This window comes from Miscanthus floridulus, chromosome 9 (assembly GCF_019320115.1).
Source record: "Miscanthus floridulus cultivar M001 chromosome 9, ASM1932011v1, whole genome shotgun sequence".
Taxonomy (NCBI): Eukaryota; Viridiplantae; Streptophyta; class Magnoliopsida; order Poales; family Poaceae; genus Miscanthus; species Miscanthus floridulus.
Genome location: NC_089588.1, coordinates 33,592,381 through 33,610,294, shown reverse-complemented (window position 1 = coordinate 33,610,294; position 17,914 = coordinate 33,592,381). Strand labels below are relative to the sequence as shown.

The 17,914-nt window shown below is 42.7% G+C and overlaps 1 non-coding gene and 1 pseudogene across 1 annotated transcript; both read left to right on the top strand.

Moving 5' to 3' along the window:
- The first annotated feature begins 3,811 nt into the window (after positions 1–3,811).
- LOC136484598 (small nucleolar RNA Z247) lies at positions 3,812–3,948 on the top strand. Its single transcript, XR_010766106.1, has one exon. It is a non-coding gene; the product is annotated as a small nucleolar RNA Z247 (small nucleolar RNA).
- Positions 3,949–7,983: 4,035 nt separating this feature from the next.
- LOC136479629 (putative disease resistance RPP13-like protein 1) lies at positions 7,984–17,136 on the top strand (annotated as a pseudogene).
- Positions 17,137–17,914: the final 778 nt, after the last annotated feature.

Below are 17,914 nucleotides of genomic sequence, written 5' to 3'. Positions count from 1 at the left end.
GGTTCCTTACGCGGTTGAACACATCTTTGTAAAGGCCTCAAAAGATGGTGTTTTGAGCCTTTGCATTCCACTTTTCATAATTAACTTCATCGCCTTGTAAGTTAGTAGCATCCTAAGGTTTTGGGAAGCCTTGTGAGGCGGCTCTAAGTATACCAACGTCTAGAGCTTCTAAGTACGCCTCCATGTGGATTTTCCAATATGGAAAGTCATCTCCCTCAAAGATAGGAGGAGGTCCATCCCTATGAGACATCTTGCTCAAAGCGATTAAGCTTAAAAATGTGAGCACGAGGCTTTGATACCAATTGAAAGGATCAAGATGGCCAAGAGGGGGGGTGAATTGGGCTAATTCTAAATTTTCTTGCAATAATTAAATCCTATGGTTAGCCCAATTAACCCCTTGTGCCTAGAAAAGTGTTTCTATTAATCTAACGCACAAAGGACTTGCAACCTATGTTCCAAACTTACTCTAGCATGGCAATTCTATGAATGTAAAAAACAAGTATTGAGTTGCTCAAAGTAATTGCTCAAAGTAAATAGAGAGAGAGGAACGTGGCGATGTTTTGCCGAGGTATCGGAGAGTCGCCACTCCCCACTAGTCCTCGTTGAAGCATCCGTGCAAGGGTGTAGCTCCCCCTTGATCCGCGCAAGGATCAAGTGCTCTCTACGGGTTGATTCTTCGACACTCCGTCGCGGTGAATCACCCACAACCGCTCACAACTTGAGTTGGGTCACCCACAAGCTCTGCCGGGTGATCACCAAGCTCCCAATCACCGCCAAGCCATCTAGGTGATGGCGATCACCAAGAGTAACAAGCACAAACTCTCACTTGACCACGCGAAGCCTAATGAGAACAGTGGATGCACACTTTGTTACTCTTGATTCACTAATGAGGCTACTCTCATAGATTCTCAAATCTCAATCACCTCACTAGGACCTTGCTCTTCTTGGCACTCACAAACGTGTTTCTCAGTTGTTGGAATGAGAAAAAGTAACTCCACACACGATTGGAGCTTCTATTTATAACACTGGCTGAAAAACAAACCGTTATGTGCTTCTGCGGGGTGACCGGACGCTCTGGTCATGTTGACCGGATGCTCCGGTCAGTTCAACCTGCACACTAGTGTTTAAGTGTTGACCGGATGCTGTCAGCGTCCGATCATCACTGACCGGACACGTCTAGTCGCATTAAACCCTCACTGGAACCTTACTGTACTCAACCGGACGCTGAACCCCTAGGGTTCGGTCAGTACTGACCGGACGTGTTCGGTCGCGGATATTCTCTTCTGGAATCTTACTGGAGTCGACCGGACGCTGGACCTCAGCGTCCGGTCACTTGACCACTCCAGCATCCGGTCATGCCAGACGCAATCTCCTTGGTCAAATGAACTGACCGGACCCTACGGCCAGCGTCCGGTCGCACCGGAGCCAGCGTCCGGTCAGCATTTGACCCTCCATTCACTTCCAACTCTCGATCATATGTGAATGAAGTTTGCTCCAAAGGATCTTAGGCATATGTAGGAGCTACCTAGAGCTAGTTTTAACAAGTGTGCACCACACCTAACTCACTAGACTCACCTAGGTCAAGCTACCCATCTATACCCCCCTTAATAGTATAGCCAAAGGAAAAACAAAGTCCTAAACTACTCTAAGTGTCTCTCCAACTCCAATCGATACTTAGAACTAGTCATCCTTAACCTTGACGACAATCCTTTGAAAACCGAAACGATTTCCATCGTAGGGGCATGACCACCTTGATTGCCCAATTTATCTCCATTACCATGACCTAACTTAATTGCCTCTGCAAAACACACGTTAGTCATAGTAATCTTGTATTGTCATTAATCACCGAAACCCAACAAGGGGACTAGGTGCTTTCAGGCCCATCACCTTCTGAGACCATGGCCTCTTATTGTAGTTTTATTTTCTGGTTGTTTGGCGTTTAAGTCTGCAAATTGGAAACCTAGTCATTTAGATCGTGATCGTGATGTGATCTGAGATCATGCAGGTCTTCTCATTGTATACGACCTATTGGCCACCGCCATAACGACATCTATTCAGGCTAGGATTTGCCTCCATCTGCTGCTGCGCTACCATCATGGCCTCTCCATCAACCAAGCGCCAGCGTGCACCTGCAGTCAGGAGAGTAGGTCTCTGGAAATGCTCACCCTTGTGGTCCTACAAGGGGAGAGGGTGAAAAGGTTTTATTAAGTCCACCGTCCTTAAAAATCAATTTTCAAGGGCAATTGACTAAGTCAACCATCTTAAAAATAGCTATAGCACAAATAAATTCATATCTTTTTCAAATGAAGTCAGATAAAGACAAAAATTTATATCACAATTGTAGAGATCGATAAGTTCTAAAACTTTGTAGATGATAAAATCTTTATTTGATATCATTTAGGGTTCCAAATATATAAATTAAGTTCTTATATTTTGAATTTCAAATTTTTAGATTTTTCAAATGACCTTGGATAGAGACACGCTCTATATCAAAGTTGTAGTGCGCGACAAGATCCAAAACTTTGTAGTTGAAAAATTTTCCTTTTAAAACCATTTATGAGTCAAAATATTGATTACAAGATTCATATCTATTAGTACAAATAGATAGCATCATATGAGCAAACACAAGTGATTGTATGGTGTCGTGGTTGGGGACAGAATATGCGAGGTGAGAGGTTGGGTTCGAATCCTGACAGCTGCACTCGTTCAAAAAAAAGGCAAAAAATCTTCTGAGATGTGATCTGTCCTATGGGCTTCCAGCCCCATTATTTATTCTTATTTTTTATAATAGACTTCTAAATGATTTTTAAAAATTCCTAATTTTTTTAGGGACGGCTGACTTATATCAGTCGACCTTGAAAATTGATTTTTTAAGTGTGGTTTCTTTAAGAGAACGGTCCCTGAAAATTGATTTCTAGGAATGGTTTTAAAGCTGCCCCTGCAGATCACTTATTTTTATAATCGGTGACATAATAGCGGTTTTTTAAACCGACTCCGAAGATCATTTTTGACCATTGGTAAAAATGATTCATGTACTAGTGAAAGAGGCACACCAAAATTCATCTTGACAAGGACTGGAAACCTTCGTGGTCAAGATGTACATCCACACCCTCAACCTTCGTGGATTGCGGGTGAAGGCAAGTATCACGGCTTCGGTTAGATAGGATAGGTATCTTCTGATTGATATAATCTTGTGATGTAATCTAGAGTTACCAAAGTAGTTAGCTTCTTCTTGCTATATTAACACGAAGCCATGAGCCTGAGAGGGCATCAGCTTCCAACTATTTTCACATGGTAATCAGAGCTAGGTTAGTCCACAATATTCTCGATGGCTTCCTTTTCCGCGCTTCAACAATCGTTCTCTCTGATAGGTTGTCCCATCACCGAGAAGCTAGGCAAAGGGAATTTTCCCCTATGGAGCGCCCAGGTGCTGTCTGCTCTTCGCGGTGCGCAGATAGCGCACTATCTCGAGCCCGACATTGTGATGCCGGCGAAGTAGATCCCCAAGGCGGCCAACAAGCCGACTGAGCTCATCCCCAACCCTAAGTATGAAACTTGGGTTGCGAAGGACCAGCAAATCGTTAACTATCTGCTCTCCAATATCTCCAAGGAGATCCAGGTGCAAGTCTCCAATTGCGCCACATCGGCCAAGATCTGGAAAGTGATCTCAGAGATGACGGCTTCCCAATCTCGGGGCCGTATCATCAACACGCGCATGGCGTTGGCCACAGCACAGAAGGGCTCGTCTACAATCGCCGACTACTTCAACAAGATGAAATCTCTTGCTGACGACATGGCGGCCACCGACAAACGTCTTGAAAATGAAGAGATCATCTCTTATGTACTAGCTGAACTTGACATGGATTTTAATCCGATTGTCTCGGTTGTCACGGTGCGCATGGAGCTGCTATCTTTGGGCGAGCTCTACACCCAGCTAGTGAGTTGGGAACAATGGATGGATCTCCTGCACGGTGGATCCGGTTAATTCATCTGCTAACACGACTACACGTGGAGGCCGTGGTAGTTTCAACCACGGCGGTGGTGGTCGAGGATGCGGGCGCGGCCGCAACCGTGGCAACAACAACAACAGCGATAAACCAATTGCCAGCTCTGCGACAAGAGGGCCACACTAGACTCCGCTGCTTCAAGCATTTTGACGCTTCCTTCACCGGCCACTAGAGCGATCCCGATCTGCCTCCTCTACGTCATATGGGATCGACACCAACTGGTACACCGACACTAGTGCTACCAACCACATCACGGGATAGCTGGAGAAGCTCACTGTGTGGGACAAGTACCATGGAAACAACAAGGTTCATGCTGCTAATGGCGCAGGTATGAGAATCAATCAAATTGGTTGAAGTTTTATTCGTACCCCAAATCAAAATCTCGTCCTAAACAATGTTCTTTATGTTCCTGAAGCTAACAAAAGCCTTGCATCTGTTCATCGTCTTACATCCGATAACCATGCATTTATTGAATATCATCCCAACTATTTTTTGATTAAGGACTAGGCGATGAAGAAAACCATCCTTAGAGGGGAATGTGAAGGTGGCCTCTACCCATTGAGGTTTAGGCCGTCATCGAATAAAGGGGCATTTGGTGCTGTCAAGTTCCTTCGTCCAGGTGGCATAGTCATCTCGGCCACCCTTCTTTTGCAGTCGTTCAGCAAGTCCTTAACAAAAATAGTATTCCCTTTGTTGCCAATTTGAATAAAGAAACTATTTGCGATGCTTGCCAAAAGGGCAAAAGTCATCAGCTACCCTATCCTAGATCCACGAGTATCTCATTGAGTCCCTTAGAACTTCTGTTTTCTAATGTATGGGGTCCTGCGCCCACTTCTGTTGGCAAAAACAGTTATTATGTTAGCTTTATTGATGATTTCAACAAGTTTACATGGATTTATTTGCTTTGTCACAAATCTGAATTTTTCAAAAATTTCATGAATTCCAAGCTATGGTTGAACGCCAATTTGATAGAAAAATTATCGCTATGCAAACTGACTGGGGAGGGGAATATCAAAAGCTGAATGCCTTCTTTTAGCGCATTGGCATCTCGCATCATGTCTCATGCCCTTATGCACATCAACAAAATGGCTCCGCTGAACGCAAACATCACCATATTGTTGAAGTAGGTCTCTCACTTTTAGCCCAAGCTTCTATGCCCTTAAAATTTTGGGATGAAGCTTTCATCACTGCCACCTATCTTATTAATCACCTCCCTAGGAAAATTATCAATAACCAAACTCTTCTTGAACGCCTGTTTCATCAAACACCAGACTACTCCTCTCTTCGTACTTTTGGCTACACATGTTGGCCGAATCTACGGCCTTATAACGCTTGCAAGTTGCAATTCCGCTCCAAACGCTGTGTCTTCCTAGGATACAGTAACATATACAAGGGGTTCAAGTGTCAAGATGTCAATGAAGGGCGTGTCTATATTTCCCAAGATGTGGTCTTCAATGAACACATCTTCCCCTTCGCCGAACTCCACCCAAACGCCGGTGCTCGATTACGATTTGAAATTCTCCTCCTTCCTCCAACTTTGACAAATCCTTCACATGATTTTGGGGATGACAATTCTTCAGATCATTTTGATAATGATTCCCTGCATACTAACCCTATGTCTAAGCGTGCAACACATGAAAAAATTTCGGCGTCAAACGAACTAAATCTGGCTAGAAACTGGCGTCATTTCATGCTCCCCGTGCAATTTTCTGTTTTGGCAGGAACAAGCGGCGATCTCTAGGTTGATTCACCTGCACCTTCCACTGCGGAGCCGACAGGATCAGTCTTGGATCCGACGGCGTCAGCTCCTGCGCTCGTGACGAACGCATCAGCTCCATCGGCATCCTCTCCGCGTGCGCCACATGTCTCCAACTCGCCTCGCCTGGCTCCACGGACGGGGGGACAGGATATTTCGACCGGTGGTGGAGAATGTCCCTTGGGTCCACCGCTCACCGGATCTTCTGCACCAGCCATAGATCAACCCACCGGATCTTCGCTCGCCGGATCTTCAACGCCAACCACAGATGAACCCACCGGATCTTCTACATCACCTACAACACTGGCCCTCCAGCGACCCACCACATGTCTACAACAAGGTATACGCAAACAAAAAATTTACACTGATGGAACTATTCAATATGGTCAGTTAGCAGCCACCACTGAAGGTCCTATTGATTTGCATCTTGCCTTAGTCGATAATAATTGGAAGCGTGCTATGGATGTTGAATTTGATGCATTGATCAGGAAGAAAACTTGGCATCTAGTTCCACCTCAAAAAGGTAAAAATGTGATAGATTGTAAGTGGGTCTATAAAATCAAAAGAATGGGAAAATTGACAGATATAAGGCACGCCTAGTAGTAAAGGGTTTCAAACAACGACATGGCGTTGATTATGAGGATACTTTTAGTCATGTTGTGAAAGCAACCACAATTCGTCTTGTGCTCTCTCTAGCTATGTCTTAAGGATTGGTGTTTGAGGCAACTCGATGTTCATAACGCTTTCGTGCATGGTTTCCTTGAAGAAGAGGTATACATGAAACGGCCGTCAGGTTATGAAGATAAGAACAAACCACATCACTTATGCAAACTTGAGAGATTCCTGTATGGTTTAAAACAAGCACCACATGCCTTGTATTCTAGGTTGTGTGGTAAACTTCAGAGTCTAGGCTTTGTTCCCTCCAAAGCTGACACATCATTATTCTTTTATCGGAAAGGAAATCATGTCATCTTTATGCTTGTATATGTTGATGATATAATTGTGGCCAGTTCATCACAGGAAGCAATGGATGCTCTTCTCCGAGATTTAGAGAAGGACTTTGCAATCAAAGATCTCGGGAACCTTCACAATTTTCTTAGCATACAGGTTCAAAGAAAGAAAGGTGAATTGCTTTTGACAAAGGAACGATATGCTTCTGATATCCTCAAGAGAGTTAATATGCAGCTGTGTAAACCCGTCAAAACACCCCTTAATACTACTGAAAAGCTTTCAGTCACTAGTGGCACTCGGTTAGTAGTGGAGGACTCAACCAGATACATGAGCATTGTTGGAGCTCTCTAGTATCTCACCCTCACACGACCAGATCTGTCTTTTTCGGTCAACAAAGTTTGTCAATTCCTTCACTCGCCGACGACCGTTCATTGGAAAGCTCTGAAGAGAATATTGAGATATGTACAAGGAACAATTGGCCTAGGGTTAAAAATTAGAAAATCTAACTCTATGCTTGTAAGTGCTTTTTCAGATGCTGATTGGGCCGGTTGCCCTGATGACAGATGATCTACAGGCGGCTTTGCTGTATTCCTAGGTTGCAACCTAGTGTCATGGTGCGCAAGAAAATAGCCTACAGTTTCAAGATCAAGTACAAAAGCTCAATACAAGTCTTTGGCCAACGCTACTGCAGAGGTAATGTGGGTACAAAAATTACTTGATGAGTTAGGTATTCCACATCCTTTGGCAGTATGTTTATGGTGTGATAATCTTGGCGCAAAGTACCTATCGGCTAACCATGTATTTCATGCATGCACCAAGCATATAGAGATCGATTTTCATTTTGTACGCGAACAAGTTGCAGCAAAGCGCCTGGACATCAGATTCATCAGCACTACGGATCAGATCGCCGATGGCTTCACTAAGCCTCTTCTAGAGAAGCAAATGGTCATGTTCACAGACAATCTCAACCTCACTGATAAGTTGTGATTGAGGGGGATATTAAGAATATCCAATAGGATCACATGACCTCAATATCTGGTTGATTGATATCTCCTGAAGATTGGTTGTGCGTTCAGGCTTGGATTGCGGGTGAAGGCAAGTATCATGGCTTCGGTTAGATATGATAGGTATCTCCTGATTGATGTAATCTTGTGATATAATCTAGAGTTGCCAAAGTAGTTAGCTTCTTCTTGTTGTACAAGTTGTACCGCCACGCCGGGGGCTCTTCCTGGCTATATTAACACGAAGCCGTGAGCCTGAGAGAGCATCATGTTCCAACCATTTTCACATGGTCAAGATAAGGATCGTGACAAGATCATAGCAATGCTTCATGACAAGGAAGGTGATGGTCAGTCAAATGCCAACAGCGGTCTGTGTTATTCTGTAGTTGGGATCCATGGAATCAGCGGGTCTGGGAAAACAACCCTTGCATAGCTTGTTTATGAAAAAAAGAAAAAGTACCTGCAAGAGGAGAAGGGTGACCATTTCGACCTAGTTTTGTGGGTGAATGTCTCTCAGAAATTTAGTGTTGGGGAAATTTACAGGGAGATGACTGAGGTGGCTTTGCATGGTTCGCGGGGTGGTAGATTAATTAATCTTAACATGCAACAAGAAATTTTAGAGGACTAACTACGTGATAACCGATTTTTCTTGGTCCTGGATGATGTATGGTGCAATAATAAGGATACTAGGGACCAGAATCTACCTCAACTACACTAGTACAGAAACGGGCTTTACTCCCGGTTGGGAAACCCCTTCAGTCCTGGTTTCCCAACCGGGAGCACGAATCCGGGACTAAAGGGCCCCTCCTTTAGTCCCGGTTTCTCGCCCGGGACTAAAGGTGCACCTTTAGTCTCAGTTGGTAAGACTAACCAGGACTAAAGAGGCCTCCGGCCTGGCCACGTGGGGCGGCCCTTTAGTCCCGGTTGGTATTACCAACCGGGACTAAAGGTTTCCTTTTTTTCTTTTTTTGTTTCTATTTTCAATTGATGATTCGTTTTGGTTTTCGAATAGGTTTTCGAATACGCATTCTACGCTGCTAGTAATATATGTATTCTACATGTTTATAATGTTCGAACATTTTGTACAAACTAAAGTATGAAACTAACGTATATATTACATGCATATACATATATTGTACGTTATTTTATGTACATATAATATGTATATATATATTACAAATAAAGCTTGCATTGTATATTCTATCATATCCTTGGGATAACAAATTCACTCCGTCTGGTTTGGCTTCTATGTTTCGTTGACGTCATTGTAGAACTCGCTGGCGGGGTTGAGGACCTGGTCATTAAGAAATCCTGCTATTGTCTCTTGAATTGCTTTCAGTTGGTTATGTCGTATGACTTTTTCCTTCAACCATAGAGTCTTCAATAAAAGTTAAAGGAAAAGTATTAATATATATATATGTGTTGGTCACGTGATTACTTATATATATGAGCAACAAAAGAAATTGTGAATATATGAATATATTTATATAACGTACTTTGAGGATCTCTTTAGGAGTTCTTTTTGCGTACGCCATGATGAACTCGCAAACATAGTATCCGCAGTAGTTGTTCTCCTATTCTTGCCTCAGAACCCACTTTTACGAGAAAAAAGATCCGGTGAATTGAAAGCATGCATGATGTTAATTGAATTATATATATATATATATATATATATATATATATATATATATATATATATATATATATATATATATATGTAGCTAGTACTTACTTTGTGTGCGATTACATCTAGTGGCGCTTTGCAATGTTTCATGTGGTGTTCCTCAATGAAACTTTTCCAAACACTGCGCCCAATAAAATAAAAAATTAATTTGGCATTTAATGATTGTTGCAGTTTAGAGATCGGGGTATATATAGTTGCTAGAGAGACCAAATTACCCTTGGATAATGTCTATCATGTCTTGGTACTCTGTTTGCTATTTTCTTAACGAGTCTAAGATGCTCAACCGACTATTGGCCATATCGATGACTATCAATATTCAGTGATTGCTGCATATGTTTTTATACACAAATATGATCGACATTAACTAGAGTCAACTTATATATATATATATATGGGAGATAGCTTAGCTAGTAAGCAAATAATTGAACAAATGTCCATATGATCGACATTAATTATTTAACACTCACTTGAAGTTGTAGGGGAAGAGTATGTCCTTGTTTTGTTGGTTCACTAAGAACCTCATGAGATTTTTCTCGAGTTCAGCTTTCCATTGAGGCGGGGGGTTAGGGTGTTTGAATACGACATTTGGATCAACGAAACCAACATCATTATCCTTTCTCTTTCTGAGTTCTGTCATCTCATATCTGTATATATAAAAATATAGTGTGAGGATATATATAATTTATATATATACATGTAGCTTTATATATATACACTTTAATAGTAGAAAATAATCACACTTATAGACAATAGCAGCTAATGAGACTTTTATCAAGAGAGTCCAAGTGGCATAGTTGGTGTAATTCTACAAACTCGACATATATAACATCATCGCCACGGAAGTAATGTTGGTTTCTAACTCTGACAGGAACAAAGACCACTCCCCGTTCACACGCCATCATGTACCACTTGTTTAGCAAGTACATTTGCGTACCCAGTTCACCTAAGGCCTCAGGGTTGTATAGACTCTTTCCATGTTCAAATTTCTTCCAAGGATCCACTTTCGGAGCAGATGGTCCTTCAGCGAGCACTTGGGCAAGGTCCAAACCAGTTTCCTCATAAAACCGAGCCAGCTCCTCAAAATCGATGTCTAAGTCTAAGTTTGAACCATATTCATTACGAACAACAAGAGGGGGGACTGATTGTTGCGATTGTTGTCCGAGTTGTGCAACACCTTTCCCTGGTCTTGTCTTTTTCTGCGCCGCCTCAAATGACTTGGTGAGAGAGCGGTCGTAGTCCGATTTTGGCAGGGTCTTTTGAGATTCTCACTTTTTCTGGTCCACCTTCATTCTTAGAAGATCTGGAGGTAGGTAGAAGTACGGTTTCTCCGGGTTCTCCCTCGCTTCTCGTTGCTTTTTCACTTTTTCGAAGAAACTGTCCACATCTTTTTGTACTGCAGCATTTAATTCCTTTTCACTTTTCTCGTAAGACAGTTTTTGGGGAATAACTGGATTAGATGAGGCTTTCTTCTTTGCCGGCTGGTGGGCCAATGGCTTCGTTTGCGGGGCGGACCTCTTAGGAGCTGGCTTCTTCTTAGTCATCAAGGGAGGAAGGGAAGCTGTTGGAGACCTCCTTGGAGGCGTTGGAGACCTCCTTGGAGGTGGCAGCGGTGGCGGCATTGCCACCTGATTGCCCGGAGCACTATGATGATCTAGAGATTGAATAATTGGACTTAGGTTGGCGAAGACCCTGCTGTGTGAGTACAAAAAAGAATAATTAGGTATAAGAAATTGTTATTTTTAATCATGCATATCAATAGAAAATTAGTGAAAAAATTTTCGTTCACTTTTGTCTGCACCTACTGTCTGGCAATTGAGGAAGCGGCGGTGGACTAGAGACCCCGGGAATAATGATGTAGCGCTTGCGCCATAGTATGAATGTCTTCTCTGCTTCTCCTAGAGTCTTCTCCCCATCACCTCCTGGAATGTCAAGAGCCAGATTACTAAAACCTTTGTTAACTCTATCCACTGAGATGCTAACATATCCAGGTGGTATTATTGCCCCATGGATTCTTGGTGTCTTGGTAGGATCTGGAGGAGAAAAAACACCGAGAGCCACCATGATTGTGGCATTCTCTTTTGGAATATGTAGCTCACATGATGTAAACGGTGTAGTGATGTCATCCACGGGGAAACGTAGCATTGCGTCTTCTTGATTTGGCAACTCCGTGGAAGCGCAGCTGCTTTTCAACTGATCAGGGGGGGCTAATATTAATGTTGATTCCTGGATCTGATGCCTGCCTTTGGGCATTCATTGCTATTTGCACTTGCTTTATGATTTCATCCTGCATTCTAGCTTGCATGTTTTTTCGCGCTCCTGTGCTTGAAGCAACGCCTCCCGTGACTCACAAACATATTCCTCCAACCTACTGATCCGCGCTGCTTCCTCATCCTTCCTTCTCTGCCGGCTTCATTAGGTATCTCTGTCGTTAGGGAAACCATGCTCCTAAGAAATGTTCCGTCCTAAATCTCTCGTTCGGCCACTGTGTTCAGCAGTCCCGATGGCATACGTCAGTTCATCCTTCTCTCTATTGGGCCTGAACGCACCAATAGCTTTAGCTTGTAGAGCATAAGAAAATCTTTGTGTTGCTCTTTCGAGTTTTGGGCCATGAACCAGCTTCCCGGTCTCTAGGTCCAGTCTCCCCCCATGAGCGAAAAACCAATTCTTCGCACATTTGGGTCAATTGAGTGATTCTGGTATGATACCCTTGGCAAGAATGTCCGCTTTCATTTTTTCCACTTGGGAATGGCAGTTGCGTAGCCACCAGATCCCATGCCATGGTGGTATACCTTCTGTCGGGCATTCTCTTGGTTCCTTCTCACCCGTTCCTCACCCTCTTCCGATGTCTTGTACTGTACAAAATCATTCCAGTAGGGCCTCAACTTCGCGAGCGGGCCCCTAGTATTGAAATTGGGCGTTAGGTTCTTCTTGACGTATTTCATGTATAAGGATTTCTTCCAAGTCTGGAATTGTGTGGCCATCTTCATCATAGCCCACTTTCGAACTAGCTCCTTCCATTCATCATCGTTGATATCATCATAATCATCCGCTTGCAACGTGAAATCTTGAAGGATATCATCCCAAATTAAATTCTTATCAAGATCAGAGACAAAACTAACATGAGGCTCGTTGATCTTTTGCTTCCATTCACGGGCACTGATTGGAAGTCTGTCCCTTACAAGGTACCCACAGTGTTGCACAAATTTCCTTGCATGTGGACCAAGTGGTTCGCCTGTCTCGATATTGAATTCCGATATTATGTAGCGCCCCTCCAATGGCTTTTTTGGGCCTTGAATATTTTTGCTTTTCACCGTTGTGGTCATCGATCCAGAGGGCTACATATAAAAAAAGAATAAATAAATATCATGTGTACACATAATAGATGATAGATATTCAAATATATATATACAATATTCAAATATATATATAAATATTCAAATATATATATAAATATATATACCTCGCAAGTATTTTCTTGCACAATATTTTCTTGGTTATCTTCAAGAGCCGGGTATTGACTCCCGTCTCTATCGATTGCTCTTCACTGGGACCCATCAGCAGGGTGTCTCAACATATTGTCTACCTTACGGTCTTCTTTGTGCCATCGCAATAACTTTACATGGTCTTTGTTTCTGAACAGACGTTTCAAGCGTGGTATTATAGGAGCATACCACATAATCTTGGCAGGGATTTTCTTCATGGGACGTTCGCCCTCAACATCACTAGGGTCATCTCGCCTGATCTTATACCGCGATGCATGACATACTGGGCATGCATCTAACTTCTCATACTCCTCGCCACGGTAGAGGATGTAGTCATTAGGACATGCATGTATCTTCTGGATTTTTAATCCCAAAGGGCGGACTACCTGTTTTGCTTCGTACGTAGTGGCGGGCAATTCGTTATCCTTCGGAAGCATCTTCTTTTTGATTTTCAGTAACTCCCTAAATACCTTGTCAGATACACCATTCTTTGCCTTCCATTGCAGCAATTCCAGTGTGGTACCTAGCTTTTTCTGCCCCGCATCACAAGTTGGGTATAGCAATTTCTTGTGATCCTCTAGCATGCGCTCGAACTTGATCTTCTCCTTTTCACTTTCGCATTCTCTTTGTGCGTCACGAATGGCCTGACCAAGATCATCAGCGGGCTCATCTTCTGCCACTACCTCTTCTTCAGCTTCCCCCATTGCAGTATCATTGAAGGCCCCATATTCAGCAATAATGTCATCATCGTCCCATTGTTCTTCTTCACCTTCTTCCATTACAACCCCGATTTCTCCGTGCTTCGTCCAACAAATATACTTTGGCATGAAACCCAACTTCAACAAGTGTGAATGAAGACTCCTTGAGCTAGCATATTCCTTCAAATTCTTACATATGGCACATGGGCAGCATATGAAATCATCGCGTTTGTTTGCCTCGGCCATACGTAAGAAAGAATGCATGCCCTCAATGAACTCTTGGGAGCGGCGATTAGCATTGTACATCCAATGCCGGCTCATCTGCATTACATGACATACATACCATATTAAAACCTAGAACATAATTAGTTAATTATACGACATGCATGCCACCACACAAGGTATTAATTTATAAAAGTCTCGCTACAATGTAGACAATCCTAACTACCACTAAAAAACTAAAGCTAAAATGCACTTCAGCAGCATAAGGATTTCGCGACCAATCCCAACTAAAACAGACAGATCATGCGTTTGTTCAACATCTATAGGCTTCTCTGCCTCATCAGCCGCCGTAGCCGCCTGTGCAAGAGAGTTTTGCACGTGTTCAACATACTCTTCCTCCTAGTACCAGCCTGAACATCCAGTGCCATCCCACTGAAATTAAAATAAAAAATTAGAACTTTAATCACAATCATCATGAAAATAAGTATAAATTAACCATAATCATCAAATGCGACAAAATAACTCACATTGCGATCCAGACACTTGTAGAAGATATGTCCCTTGTTGGGACACTCCTTCCTCACCCAGTACTCCATCACAATCTTCTCCTCACACTTGCCACATGCAATGAGAGGGAGGTCTGGCCTCAGTCACTTTGTAACCCGATGAGAGACCGAGGACCCGAAAGCAGTTGCCATCTACTCTCTATACTCATTTTTAATATAATATAAATTTCTCATTTTATAAACAAATAAAATTAAAAAAAACTCTAAAATTCTCTATATCTCTAAAGCATGATGTGTGCTATGCATGCTACAAATGAAAACTCAATACTAGTTTTGAATAACTACTTTAACCTTTCTTCGTCCAAATATGCAAACTTTAAAGTGATTTTGAGCTTAAATGACTTACAAATACAAAAAATCTACCATAAAAAAACCACATATATCTAGTCCACAAAATGAAATAAAGCTACTGATGAAACATGAGAGTATAAAGTTCGTAACCTTTAGAACCGAAGAATCGATGGAGGAATGGAAGAAATCTTGTGATCACCAGTGATGCGGAAGAAGAGAGGCCGACGATGAAGCAAGAACACTGAGCTCGAAGTGGCTCGGGCTCGGGGAGGAACACGGGGTATATAGGTGGGGACCTTTAGTCCCGGTTGTAGACAGAAACCGGGACTAAAAGTCATTTTCTAGTTCTGGACGGAGCCTCCAGCCGGGAGTAGACTTTTACTCCCGGTTGGAGGGACCAACCAGGAGTAAAAGTGAACCTTTAGTCCCGGTTGGTAGCTCCAACCGGGACTAAAGGTCCCCTCCAGCAAAAGCCTAGCGCAGTAGACATTGGGCAGGGACCTTTAGTCCCGGTTGGAGCTACCAACCGGGACTAAAGGTTTCTCTAGTCACAGGCGCGAAAAATACCAGGACTATAGCTAAATTTCAAAGTGGATCAAAGGTCGTTTCTCTACTAGTGCTACTCTCTCCATTGAAGGTTGGAAAAAGAGGAAGCAAGGTCCTAGTGACATGTCGAAGTGCAGATGCATTATCAGATCTAGGCCCTGATGTGAAAACTAGTCCTTTTCAAATCCATGACCTGAACGATGATGACTTTCTTAAGCTGTTCATGTATTATGCACTTGGAGACAGGGCTACAGATGACCAAGATAGCAGCACGCTCAGGAGTATTGGGGCTCACATTGCAGCAAAGCTGAAGAGGTCACCTCTAGCAGCCAGAATAGTGGGAGGACAGCTACGTAAAAGGAAAAATGTTGAGTTTTGGAGAAGAGCAAAAGATCAGGACCTTTAATTTTGAACGAGACGATGGGAGCTCTGTCGTGGAGCTACCAGCATCTTGATGTGCAGGTCAGACGATGCCTTGCTTACTGCAGTCTTTTTCCGGGAAGACATCCTTTGAGACGTGATGAGTTAGTGAGAATGTGGGTGGCACAAGGTTTCATCAGAAACTCTAATACAGGGAAGGAATTGGAAGATGTTGGTCACGAATACTTTGATGAACTAGTATCATCCTCATTTCTGCAACCAGGAACAGAGATGCATTATGACTACTACATAATGCACGATCTGCTGCACCATTTCGCCGAGAGGGTCGCTGGAAGTGATTGCTTCAGGATAGAGGATGGGTGGAAAGGAGAAGTTCCTCGAGGTGTCCGACATCTTTTTGTCAATAACTATAACGGAGAGATGCTTAACATTGTTGAGAGGAGTAGGACTATTGAACTGGAAAATCTGTGCACTCTCATTGTTAGCACAGTTGGTTTCCATATACCACTTGATGGAAAAGTACTGGAAAGCATGTTAAAGAGGATGCCGAAACTACGGGTACTGTTCGTAGGTTGGATTAGGAATGGCAGGTTCTTGGTCCCAGCAAACATTGGTCTCTTGAAGCATCTACGCTTCCTTGCTCTTCGAATGGGCGGCCCATCATGCCAACTAGTAATTTTACCAACGACATTTTCCAAACTTTACCATATGCAGAAGCTTGATTTTGGTGGTTGCAGACATCTGTCGTTGGGCTCTGGTGAAGAAATAGTCAACCTTGTCAACCTGCGGTATGCATCGTCCAATCTTTGTGACCATCTAAACATTAGCAGGTCCACATCTCTCCAGAAGTTCTCGTTCTTCTCTGTAAGCATTCACAAGCTAAAACAGCTGAGGGACATCAACAAGATTCGTGGCAGTTTGCGCATTTCCGACCTTAATCTTGTTGAAAGCATGGACGAAGCTCTTGAAGCCAAGCTAACTGATAAGGGGCGACTCACAAAACTAGAACTGTCCTGGGATTGTGGCGCCAATCCGCAGGTTGAAGCAGTGGTGCTCGAGGGACTTTGCCCTCCCACGTGCCTTGAAGAACTAAGAATCAAAGACTACAGTGGTGCCAAATACCCTAACTGGATGGTAGACGATAAGCAGAGCGGTGGCCCAAAGGGCCTACAAAATCTGGAACTCTGGGGATGCAGCCGAATGGGACCTGTTCCTGGACTTTTTGACGTCTTCACTCATCTTCGCTCGTTCTCCGTTTCGTTCTGTAGCATCTGGGATGCCTTGACAGACACTATAGGGCACCTCCAGTCACTCAAGAAACTGAAAATATATAGATGCATGAGAATTCAATCTCTTCCAGCACTACCCCAATCCCTTCAAACGTTTCAACTTAAAGACTGCAATGAGGCATTCATGAGGTCGTGTCAAACAATTGGAGATCCAAATTGGCAAAAGATTCAGCACATTGCCACGAGAGAATTTAGCCCATGTTTAAGTAGCTCACCTACCAATAGCAACCGCTTGAAAGGTACATGCGTAGATCCCTTTTGATGCCTATACTTTTTGCATTTTATGATTGGGAAACATCATAGGTAACTTCTATAATATAAGCCATAATTATTGCTGATAAATATTTGATCCATTTACTATTGTTTGAAAAAGCAGGCGTCGTTTTTTATGACAATGTTTCCATCATCGGAGCATGAGACATCTGGGTGCATACATGTGTGCCGTTTGCGAGTGAAGTGGTTTTCCAATTCCTTCATACACCACACCAAGAGTGCTGCAGAATCCCATTGTGGCAACTGATGAACACTTTTATATGGTTTTGTAATTTTGTTGAATCTTCAATGCTGAATTTATTTATTTCTGGTGTGGGTCTTCAAATTGCTAGATGCTGAGTTTGCTGGATTATTGTAATATATTGTGAACTAATGAACCCGGCATGGTATATATTTGTTTCGTAGGTTTTGTAATAGTTGTTAGACGCAGAATAATGGAATACCGTATTGCAAAATATGTTTAATATTTGGCCAAATAATATCAACTAATATAGATAACTAAATTCATGTAAATATCAAATGGTAGATAATGTGAAGTAATGTTTGCTTCTTGAAACGAATCAATATGATATTGTGTTGGTGTGAACGCGTGTCCAACTATAAAAGATGATTTTTTTATGTGTCTCAATTTCTTTAGACGTGGTTCACGTACTAGAGAAGAATCACATCCTTAAATCTAAATTCTGGATATGGTTCATATACTATCTGCACCTAGAAACAAGTTGGTGGTTCATTGTTCAAAATTTTCTAGCAAAAAGAGCCCTTGG